Source organism: Nothobranchius furzeri, chromosome 14, assembly GCF_043380555.1.
Source record: "Nothobranchius furzeri strain GRZ-AD chromosome 14, NfurGRZ-RIMD1, whole genome shotgun sequence".
Classification (NCBI taxonomy): Eukaryota; Metazoa; Chordata; class Actinopteri; order Cyprinodontiformes; family Nothobranchiidae; genus Nothobranchius; species Nothobranchius furzeri.
The window spans coordinates 14,845,298-14,857,696 of NC_091754.1; the positions used below are offsets into that span (position 1 = coordinate 14,845,298).

Here is a 12,399-nt window from a genome sequence, read left to right on the forward strand (position 1 = left end):
CATGATCAGGTTGTGAGATTTTAGTCATATTGCATGGCCGCAATTGCAACTTAAGCAAGGATAGCTGTTATTATAAAACTATCATTGTCAAGGTTATTACAGCAGGGCAGCTACATAACCTTGATTTATCCTTTTTTCCTGCAGTGAGAAGTTTAAAGCCATTTTATGTTCTTAACTCTGAACTTGGCACGAACATTAAAAAAAAACTTTCATTTTGATGTTGGGGTAAACAAAGTCATTTTGGACATTTAAAAGTCCCGTTCTCTAAGAAACCATGAAATGCTTGTTCTCTCTGAATCTTGACTGGTCACTTTGATTTGCATATAATTAGTGTACGTGAACATTTTCGTCAACCCCTATCACTTGCATTAGTTGCAGAAAGGAAATGGACAGCAAAACATTCAGGTTGGAAGATGCCAGCTTCATCTACGTCAGAAGAGATAAGCTTAGCCTGTGACAACAGAAGGTACATTGATTTTGCAGCCAGGGGAGAAAAGCATATGTCTCAGCTAGAAGAAGCTAACCGTTAGCAAACTCCAAAACGTGGCGGGACAGATTCAGGCTTGTGTTATTTGCAGAGATAAAAAAACTCTTTTGCCTTTTTAACCCAAGAAAGAAGAGTTAACAAAGGTAGCAGAAGAGTTGTGTTGCAATAGAGACATTGTTACATCAGTATATATACAGATGATACACGTTTGTATATCATGAATGACAATGATCGTTTATACTATAGGCCACAGCAAATGTATTGAAAATACAAATGAATTAACCTTTTAAACATCCAGAAAAAAATAATTTAAACCTTCTGTGGGACTTCTTATTTGTATTTCACACATATAGGATAATAGTTCAAAGCTTTCTTTAAAAATATCAGTAATTTTAGGTTGATAAAGGCTGTGGGGATGTCAACATCATCTTACATCCAATATTTTCCTTTCTAAACTGATGTTACTCACATGCCTTGGCTAAACCATTGGAAAGGAGTGAATGTACAATCAGCTTTACCTTTAACAAGAGTCAGATGGAGTAGTCACGACAAGTGAAGATTAAAAAACAGAGAGGAGGACGCTGAACATAATAAAACAAGCTCAACATTGAAGATATTGGAAGCGGTATGAAAATAACAACATTGGTACTAATGTTCTTTTCGTGTTTGAATTAGGTGTGGAATCATTTTGCACTTCCTCTACAGATTCCCCGAAAAATAATCAAAAGCTAAAACTCACAAGTTTAAGTACACTGTGAATGTCCTAGAAATACATCTCAATCGGTCAATCAAACTTTATTTGTATAGCACTTTTCATACAAAATAAAATGCAGCTCAAACTGCTTAACAGATTTAAATGACCCAATATAACCCGTATTCCCATCCCTTCCCTACAAATATATACAAATGCTTCCCAGAAAAACATGGAAAAGGCTGAAAATCACACAAGGAAATTAGAAGTTAAGATTTTTTTTTTGTTACACAACAGAGCAAACGTGTAATTGTCAGTCCAATAAGACCGTCAATCCAAATCCTCATGAACGGGGACAGAAAAAAAGAGCAGCGCTATTCACTTTTGGCTCTGACCTACTGTTCTTAAGCAACTTTGCTCTTTGCCTTCTCGAGGTATTCAAAGTTCTTTAAGCAGCTGTTTCAATGGCAGACCTGAGGAGCCAAAGCTCACGAGTACTGAGCTCAGTTCACCCAAGTGGCAGGTTATAATGAGTCGACAACTCTCCGCTGAGCCAGTTGACACACAGGAGGCACCAATGTGTCAGTGTAGCGTATGAAGAATAAAGCATTTGTGTTCGTGTGTGTGTTCACATTGGGAGAGAATATGATGGTAATGAACAAAAGGACAAGACAAAACATGCACTAAAAAATGGGTAGTGAGCAAAGCGGCTGTAACGAGCATTCCTGAAGATCGTAAAGATGGTGCTGCAGTGAAAAGTAAACCCAGTCCTTCCATCATTCAAACTCAGAATCTGAGCATTTAGGTGAAAAAGTCCATTTCAGTTTTCATTAGAACTATCGTGAATGCACAAACTCATTTAATGGTCGAGATGAGTCGTAAGCTTGGAACTTTGGCTAGGATTCAGGCTCTGGCACAGAAGGTGGATTCGATCAAGGAGAGTTTTGACGGATCAGCACGGATTGGGATAGATTAATTACGCCATTATTGGATCTAGAGGGATTGAAGACCAACATAACTCTTAACGCAGAGAGGAAATGATCTCTGTCCCCAAAACTATTCTTATCTGAATCTGGTGCCCTTGAAGCCTGTGAGGCTGAAGTGAAAACTCCCCCCTCAGAAGAAATGTGGAATGCTGCCGTCGCTATGGAAACTCTTCCTCCCTATCCCAGCCTGGGCGGGACTGTGACCAGTGAAGGCCGTGGAACCGTATCAAGGAGTCAATGTGCCCTCTAGCCCATTTTCTCCCTCCCCTGTCCAAACGGAGGTGATGAGCGCTGCTCCATGTGGCTGCACGCACTGAAGTGAGGAGAGTCCCAACCCTACCTCCCCACCTAGTGGACACTTATGTTGTGTAATGTCTGAAGTCTGTGTGCATTTCTGTCTGAGGTGTTTTTTGCATAGCAAAGCTACCCTCTCTGTTGAGGGTAACTCTGAAGTGCCTTTTTTTCCCTCCCCCTAACTCTATCCTCACATAAACCCTCTTGATCTATTACGGTAGCGTGACTAGAGTTGCGAATGACCACAGTCACCAATTCTTGTCATGTGTCTATGTACCGTAAATCCTCTAAAATTAGCCTGTATTCAATTAACGGCCGGGTATCATATTTTGGCCGGTGTCGGAGTCGGCGAAGGTGAATAATGGCCGGCATTTTATTGTGGCCGGGTGGAATGTGGTAACAAGCAAGTACCACGGGGGGGCGGTTGTGTCATCCGTCTCACTTTTGATTTGCCAGTGACAGACCGCGATTTGGCAGGTGCGGAGACGAAGAGGAGGCGAAAATTTGATTATCAAGTTCAAAGGGAACGTGCTAAGCTGCAGAACACTGGGGAGCAATAGGGGTTGTATGAACTAGTCGACTTCACTATAGTGACTCTTTATGCCTGTCATCGACTAGTCGCTGTCACGTGATAATGACCGGCAAGATGCAGCCCTCGGAAAAGACAGCAGCCTGCTGTCAACAGGTGACAAGCTCCTGCGCGTCAGGGGGGCAACGCGCTGTGCCAGAGCGTCGGTACTAGGGCTGCAACAACGAATCGATAAATTCGATGAAAATCGATTACTAAAAGCGTTGGCAACGAATTGCGTCATCGATTCGTTGTGTTGCGCAACTCTTCCAAAAGCCCCCTCCCCTCCTGCCCGCCGTTGCGCGCAGACCGGTGGAAAGCCGGCAGGTGTTTGTAAGAGGAACATGGCAGAAGCAGCGAGACCCCAAAAAAGTAAAAACTTCTAAAGTTTGGGAGCATTTTCAGTTAAATCAGGCGAAGACATGCAACGTTTGTAGGTCAGACTTAGCATGGCACGGGGATACTACGGTGATGATGCAGCGTCTTAAACGCAAGCATGTCAGAATCATCAGCAAGGAAGGAGAGAGCTCGGTGTCCGGGTAAATAAAAAACTTTTCAAAAGTGATTCACCCAAGCCCCGGATTATTACACAGGCTAGACATGCCCTAAGCTCGTAAAAAAAAAAGTCAATAAAATTGTAAGCGCGACGCTATTAGATAGGCGGGGGGGGGGGGGGGGGGGACTCGCGCCGCTGCGAACCGGTTCCGCCGTCACATTCCCGCAGAAACTGGTTGATCACACCGGGGCCAGACTACTAACATGTGGCTTTACAACCACAGTGTCCTCACAAGCGAAAACGCTTTTAAAAGGGAGGGAGGAGTCCTAACTGTTGCTGCAGGCGTGTTGTGTGCGTGTAGTTATATACTGGTTAATATATTTTTGGGTTCAGTTGCTTTCATGTGTCCTAATGTGAGTCTATTTGGGATCATTGGAATGATCAGCAGCATCTCTTGATGTGACTATGGCAGTTGCCCAGGGCATCATCACAAGGAGAATGGCATTCATTTACTTTTGTTTTATTTGGTATTTTTCAGTCATTTTTGGAAATAGTGATTAATTCACAGCCTATGTTTAATTTCATTTAAAAATTAGTTGTTTGACATCCCCAATTATAATAAATGTCTACAGATGAGATCAAACAAAACAGATGAGAATTGCCCTTAAAGAGCAAGTCACCCCCAAATAAACTTTTTTTTGCTGATAAACTAAATAAACGAGTGTCTAATCGTGCTGCAGACACGTGTCGTCAATAATTTGGCACTTCAGTGCATCTTACTTAAAATTTAAATATTCTGCCTAAAACTGGCAGTGTTGTGCCGTTGTCAGGTAAAAACTCTGCACTGTATTTTAATTTAAATCTGCCACCGCTATTGGCTAAGAAGTATGCTATGATGTAAACTGGTACATTATGATGTCACAATGCTGTCGTGAGCCTGAGTGTGTGTGTATTTGTTAGCGGCTCCGCCCTCTCGGTCTGCCAGGCAACAGCATGTGTTGCATTTTTCAAACATGAAGCAGGAGTGGAGTTAGACTCTGGTAGGGGTTGACTTGCTCTTTAAGCTGTTTAACTTGGACCAAGCATTTTAGGTCACAGACAGATGTAGCTTAAGGTCTCTGTCTATACACCTTATAAGACAATTTAGGTGATGGCATGTTGGTTTTCTGCTATTGAACTGTTTTCTAATAATGTTGTGTTTAATAAAGTGAAGGAAGGAGAAAAATAACGTTTCCCTAGCAGTTTTAAAAAATGTCCCTATGTAATCCGATTAATCGATTAATCGTGTCGAGACCCCATCTGATTAATCGATTATCCAAATAATCGTTTGTTGCAGCCCTAGTCGGTACTGACACGCGATCGTTCATGTTGGCTCACTTCCTTTAATGTTTTCTGTCTTTATTTGCGCCTGATGCGTTTCGCTGCTTTGGAGCGGGGCGCATCACCTTGTCCTCCGGTGACGCACCGATCACTGATGCGGCCGCCAAGCAGCGCGCACTCCGCTGTTTTTGCGGTCGGTAGATCTTTTAGAACTGCAGTTAAAAGGTAACTCGTGAGGTGAATACATATGAACCCAGGTAGCAGTTTTTCTTTAGGATTGAGAGGAGATGCAGGAAGATAATAAACAGGCAGGACAGAAAAATAGTCAAATAAAAACAAGTTAGTTTTTTTACCTGCTGGTTGCAACAAACAGACACCATTGAAGGTAATCAGAAGTGAGGAACAGAAAATGAAATAATTATTTTAATGTTTAGAGCAGCAGGAACTCTGAGAGGCTGCAGGCGCACCAGTGAGTTTGCAGCCGCTGCGCAGGGGGAGGGGGGAGAGGGCTGAAGCAGAAACTACGTTGTTAAAAGAAATGTTTAACTTTGAAAATGTGGGCGCAATTTTAATAGTCAAAAACTCCAGCGAACCATTAGTTCATTTTGCTCAAATAGAAATTGAGGCCTGCCTCTAATTCTGGTCCTCCTCCCAATAAAGGCCTGGAGCTTGATGAGTTTGAGTCAAATACAGGCCCGGGCCTGTATTAGAGGATTTACGGTATGTATGTCTGATCTCAGAATTGTGTGTACTGAAACTCTAATTTCCCTCTGGGATTAATTAAGTATTTTTGAATTGAATTTGAATTAAATTGAATAACCCTTTACACTTAATGCAGTGTCTCTGGATTAATGAGCTAACACACAATCAGTTACAAGGCTGCTAGACCAAATCCAAGTAGACACGTTGACAAAAGAAAAGATTAAGATTCACAGTATAAATAAATGTGGCAACAGACATCACAAATTTTAATAATATTTAGGCAAGATCGGCCATTTGAATTTTTTTTCTTTTGCACTTGGTCAGTTTCATATTATAATACTGAATCAATTTCTAAAAGCAGTGTAGCGATTTTTTAAAAATTGTAACACACAGCACTGTTAATTAAAATATCACTTCGGTATACTGGGCTGAAAGTGCTGTGGTCTGTCTGAAAGTACCAGACTAACAGCACATAAACTACTGGATTATGAAAGAGCTATACAAACGTCTGGCAGTGAGCCCAGGCCTTCTAATGTAAGATACCCAAATGCTCGCATCTTTTAAGCCTGATAATCTATCTCGCTAGCAGCAGCCAGCACTCTTCTTACCAACACTGTCAGTTAACACCAAGCTGACAGTGCTACAGGGCAGCAAGCTGAGAGGAAGGGTGTGCCTTACCGATTTTGAGACCTAAAAGTAATATGCTGCTAGGCATAAGAAAAAAAAAGGGTGAATAAACCTCAGAGACAGTCATGGGAAACAGTCAAAACAGCAACAGATTGTGGCTCTCTGGATTTGGATGTTTATGGAAGAACACAGAAATTACTTTAGACCCAAAAATATCACAAAGATTTTCCTTCTTATCTTTAGTTACCAATCTTCCACCAACTCCATAAAATGTCACACATCAATCTAAACGTGCTCATAGTTTGACACTGTTAATAATGAAGGCTGGTTCTTGACAACTCTCACAAGAAACCATTTATGATGTTTAACAAGGAGACAGTCAACAAAATCCAGCTGGGCTACAATTACCAGTCAAACTTGGGACGATCCATCCGTCAACATAAAAAGAGGTTCAACTAGCATTCAGATGGCTGTGGACACAAGAGATTATGAAGTTTCTGTTCCTTTGTATTCAAATACTAATGAAAACAAGTAGTTTCAACTACCTTTTCTAGAAGAATTTTAACTTAAAATTCAACACAGCAAAGAGAAGTGCCTGTAACTGGTTTCCTTAATGACCAATAAGTTTATTAAAAAAGGGCGGTAGCTAAAAGACTTAAATTTAGTGACAAGTTCTTGAGAATGTATTTACCTCTGTCCCTCCCAGCAATAATATGAATGTATTAAGCAAAGACAGAACGCTCTGCGCATCGTCTACTCACAGGTCAACGCTCGACCACCAGTGAACAATCAGAATAAAAATAGTAGAAAGCCTGGAGCACTCAAGTGAGAAAAAAATTTAATAGGTGCGAGCACAAAAAAATACTAATGTTTCGACCCTTCTTCCCTTCAAGAAGTGTCGAAACGTTAATTGTTTGTGCTCGCACCTAATAAATTTTTTCTCACTTGAGTGCTCTAGCCTTCCTGCTATTTCTAGCATAAATGTATTATAGGGAAAAAGCAATAATTAGTCATATGTACATAAGTTTTTGGAAAAACTAGATCACGATTTCTTTAAACAGGCATTAACGGGTCTCTCCACCAGATGCGCAAGTGTGGCGTAACGTCTGTGAAAGATTGTACACAACACCTAGCCGCTGTTATAGTGGTGGATAGATGCCTTTCATCAGCCGTGAAGCTCTGCGTTTTGGAAACATCGCGGAAGGGTAGGGTCACTTTGCTTACGCTTCTGAGACTATTTTTTAACTGCTACACTTCTAGATCGAGTCAAGCTCAGCTGTTCCGATCGGGCAAGACAGGAAGTCAAACAAGGAAGCAATGTAAAACATTCAGGAACTTTTAAAATAAGTCACGTGCCGATTTCCTGCTGCTTAACAAAAAAATATGTTAAAATTAAAGTCCTGTTAGTTGTGACACTGGTGAAATTATTCCTCCACATGTGATCCATCCCCAGGGGAAGCAGTGATCAGCAAACATGGTCGTGCTTGGGAACCTTCTGGTGTTACTTAGAGATCTTCCCGATACAACGATTTTCACTTTCGATACGATACCAATATTGCAGCCTTCAGTAATGACCGATACCGATATCAATCTGATATGATATCAGCACAAAGCATTCGTACTTTTACCTATTTCGTAGTGAGGAATTTTTTATTTTATTTAATTATTATTTTTTATGCCATCCGATATAATCCGATACACGGTTTTTGGGCCAATATCAAATTACTTCCGATATCGATGTCGGAACGGGACATCTCTAATGTTACTACCTGTGTAAAAATTCCTTAGAACAGAAAATAAAACAGGCCTTTCTGGATCAATGCTACCATCTTTCTCCTTGCTTGCTATCGCGTGAACTGCCAGAGTTACACACGGTCTTGCAATTCTTTTGGGGGGGGGGGGGGGATTTTGTGGGACCAGCTGCATGGAAAGCTTTGGCTGCTGTTACACATCTGAAACGCCCCTGGTGGGAAGGGAGCTCGTGGATGAAACGCATCTCACATCAGGCGCCACTTATGCAACCAGCAGAAAGCCTGGGTTATTTTAGGGCTTTTTTTCCACAAAAAATAAGACTTTATATTAAAGATTTAAACCATTTTTTTTATATTCAAGCAAAGACAAATGCTCACTAACTTCTAAGAATGCTTGATTAAACACTGCCAGGATTACACATGCAAATATAAACTACATTAAAAATGAACCAGTCCATTGTCTCAGATTAATTTAAGATTGCTAAACTGGGATTTGGTGACATTATCCTGCATCTTCCTCCCACAGGAACCCCCTTTCTCCCCTCTCTTTGCAAGTGCAGTTTAGCCAAATCACGCAGGCCACACCTGAGTCCGTTCTGGCCTCAGTTCATGTTTCTTACTCACATCCTCTCCACCCTGCTCCTTCTGACAGGTTCAGGTGTGCTGCTCAAGTAAAGAACACCATTTGCTATTAGCAGTATAATCACCACCAGCTGAGTCCATTCACTTTGAGCAAAGCAAAAATAAATGCATTTGATGTTCAAGCTTGGCTTTTTTCACAATTTGAAACTACTTTTTCACTCATTTCTCAGAAACAGCCCTGAATCACTGGGTGGGGTGACCATTATATTTTTGCTGCTACAATTCAATGAGTTTATTTTAATATTAAACACTGCATCACCAAATGTTTCGTTAAATACTCATTTTACATCTAGAGCATAAAGCTTGTTTTCTTCCCAGAATAAATGAAAACATCTTAACCCAACTTCAGTCATTAAAGCAATCCCCTTAATTCACCAACAGTTTGACCCGTCTGAAATAAAACGACTTTTCCACCGCCACATGTGTCTTACTGTCACTTTATAGGATGAGCATCAGTTTGGGTTAAATGACTTGATGCCAGCCGAAACCAAAGGGAGGCTCGAATACTTCATTAAATCTGGGTGGTGACCCTTTTTGGGCTGGGAAGTGTATTTGTGGAGCAACGGTTAAGTTTATGTCGAAACTGTGCCTCTTCTAAAATGTTTTATGAGAATATTTTGGCCATTTTGAAATGTGTTTATGTGTAGGGGTTATAAGAAAACAGATATCATACACATTACATCCTTGACCAGCCTCAGCTTGGAGAAATATTTAAATCCCACAGGAATGATGAGCTATGGGGTAGTCTGAGCACAACCAAGACAAAAAAGCACTACTTCTGTTTGAAAGCAGCTCCAATCTCTTAAACGTCAAGGTAGTACTGCAGTTATTTAAAAATGTAAACATCACCAGTAGTAAAATGTAGAATGGGAATTTAGGGGTCAGATCCAGCAGGAATAGGTCGGATAGGTAGGATGTAGCCCTAGATAAGCAAGTGTGTATTTTGCATGGGTGCCTATTGGTCTGAGTCGCTCAGCTCATCTCCTAAAGATGTTCAAACAGGAAGGAAATAAGCACCGCTGTTGTCGGCTTTATCCAAAGCCGAGTAAGGTCAGTGACCACGTGAAACAGCTGGAAAGGGACACGAGCCAAGCTAAAGACAAAGCAAAGCGGGGGAAGTATATAGGTGAAAGAGCAAATTTTCAGTGTGGAGCTGATCAAGGAGTGCATGTATATTTGTTCCATACATTTTGCCAGAGGGAAAGGTCCTACATCTGAGAATATTGAGCAGATACTAGCAACACTCTCAGATGTGTGTAAACGAAGAGGTCCAGCTTAATGTCTCGGCCAAACAGCATCCAAATGTGAATGAAAAACATTTTTGACCAGAGGTGGGTGGTGGGGTGGGAATTGAAAACCAGTATTTGTTGAGAACCAGTTCCTGTTTCAATTCCTAGGAATCGTTCGCCATTTTTGCAAACGATTCCCCCATCAATTCCAGTTGGCGCGATGATGTCACCACGCACGATGTGCGTAGCTTACGCGCCTAAACAACTAAAATGCTTGAAAGTTTGGTTATATTTATGAGAAAGGATAACAGGGCAACTTGCAATACTCACAAAGTAGAAATGTCATCAAGGGGAAGAAACACTAATAATATGCAAAAGCATTTGGGCACAAAATATTCAACGATTTAAAGTTAATGACATGTTTTGACTCGCTTCAGACTACTGAATTTCAATGCAGCAGCAGCAGCAGCATTTGCACGTCCTCTCTTGTTAATACTGCAGGGAACTAATCAAATAACACTGCCTATCGTGTTAGCGTCATTTGTTTCATATATACACCTCCACACTAGCAGACTCCTGCAACAAAGGTCTGACCTGTGGAGAGATTTTTCCCATTTTGCAAAAGCTACACCAAAAACATGACTCTGCCTTCACGGGGAGCATAAAGGAGAACATTTGGAAAGATATTTCCAACCAATACAGGAACAATTGATTATTTATCATAAATAAACTGACTGTTATAATTGGATCGATGGACAGATCCCACATCTAGTGGGTGGTATGTAAAAAGTAGTGACACAGCAATAACTTAGAGATAACGTTAATTGAGCACTGAGTAATGAGTAGCTGTTTGAGCATACACTTTTGAATATGGTGTCTGTCGGGTTGTTTTATCGACGTCCAAGCGCTCTGTCCGTGTATTTTTCACTTGATAAATGTAGTTTGTCTAGCATTTGCAACCTGCAGCATGTTGCATGGTGACGTCAGCTGTTGAATATGCTACAAGTGAAATCAGGGAGATAATTAAAGCGCGTGTACAACGCATCAAATGTCGAATAATATCCCATCAGGGAAGGGGTGTCCAAAGAGCAGATTGCAAGCCACTAAAAACTAGAAAATTTTCTAATCTAGTGGATTTGATGCTGTTCTACTAAATATAATATATGAGATCATTTATCATGTTGCATATCTACAAGATGCAAATATCAAAATAAAACATTTTAGTGACCTACAAGTCCTTTGAATGGGATATGTTGGAACACTTCTGTAAATTCTGGAAACCACCACTTTAAAGTCAAAGTTAAAAAATAAATAAACACAACAGATCAATCTTTAGTGATTTAAAAACACTAAATTTGCAGAACGCTGAACAAAGTCACTGGTCTTCATTCACAACCCCCCACCCACCCTGCAGTGGCGATCCATTCAGACCAGTTTGCAACATGGCTTTGTGGTCATTTTAAGACCCATAACACCAAATAACGGGCCAGCGAGCCTGGAGAAACGCGGCTGAACAGGGTCCGTATGATCTCAGCAGCAGAGGAACCAACTGCGACCAAAAAGATGTGGCACGGATGGTGGAGGATTACGTCATCGAAGGGAAAAAAAGGAGGACGCCTCACATCCCAAATAAAACAAACTCTCATTCATTAAAACCGTTTGAATCGTTAGCTTAACGGGAATACATTTTAAGAAAGCATTATTAACACTGCAGGGCCAGCTATGACCTCCCTGTGCACAGCTCGTCCGCGCAGGCCCTTTTGGTGTGACATTTCTAGAATGTGACATGCACATGAGAGATGTGGAAGAGAGCTTTATTTACCAGCCAACGTCAAAATTATCAATATACCGCTTTGTTTGGGGGCTTACTGGTCACAGGTTGATAGAAATGGGGGAACAACTGCACCTAAACGCTGCGACGTCAACCAGGTATTAAATGTGGTAAAGGAAAGCCATATTTAAAGCCAGCGTGTAGGTGACGCCGCGCAGAAGGCTACAGTCATTGAATGGCGTTATCTCCGCTGAGCGTTATTTAGCTATTTTAGCTGCGCGTGAGCAACTCACATAAAGTGACAGGGCTAAGCTAGCTAACTAACACCAGCTGGCCGTTTAAAATGAGAAAATATAAACCAAAGCCTGCGAATTACCGTCATAAACTGCTCCAGGGGCGTCCAGTTTTTAAAGAATTTAAGTGTTGCTGTGTGAGAAAATGTAGGGGCGACGTAGCCCGAACATCCAAGATCAGTTCACGCAGCGCCGATGAAAGCCGAGCATCATCATCGTCGTTATCTCCGTCTTCATCAGCACTCGGAGCTCGGCGGTGCTTCACACACATCCATCCAGCAGAGAAGGGCCTCCTCCGGGCTCGACCATGCGACTGCCTCGGCGACGACGGATAATCCACAGAGCAGGATCCCCCGCAGTAAGCATTGGCTAGACGCGGCGCCCAGCAGTCATTTCAGGTCGTGAGAAAAGACGTAAAACAGGAACGGGAATGAGGGTAGACGTGGAAAATGCGTGTATCAGAGAGGGGGGAAATGTTGCGTTTCTGACTTGAACATGAATCTGTCCGTTGTTGTCAGCGTTCCCTGATCTCTCTCTGCAGC

General features: G+C 41.6%; 1 protein-coding gene across 2 annotated transcripts in view; it reads right to left on the reverse strand.

Annotated features, from left to right (window-relative positions):
• The window catches only part of ptpn4a (protein tyrosine phosphatase non-receptor type 4a), an 86,974-nt gene extending 74,813 nt beyond the window's left edge, over positions 1 to 12,161 (reverse strand). For both annotated transcript variants that reach the window (XM_015966749.3, XM_015966748.3), the window contains exon 1: positions 11,941 to 12,161. The gene's annotated coding sequence lies outside the window, so the exon portion shown is untranslated. The remainder of the gene's footprint in view (positions 1 to 11,940) is intronic.
• Positions 12,162 to 12,399: the final 238 nt, after the last annotated feature.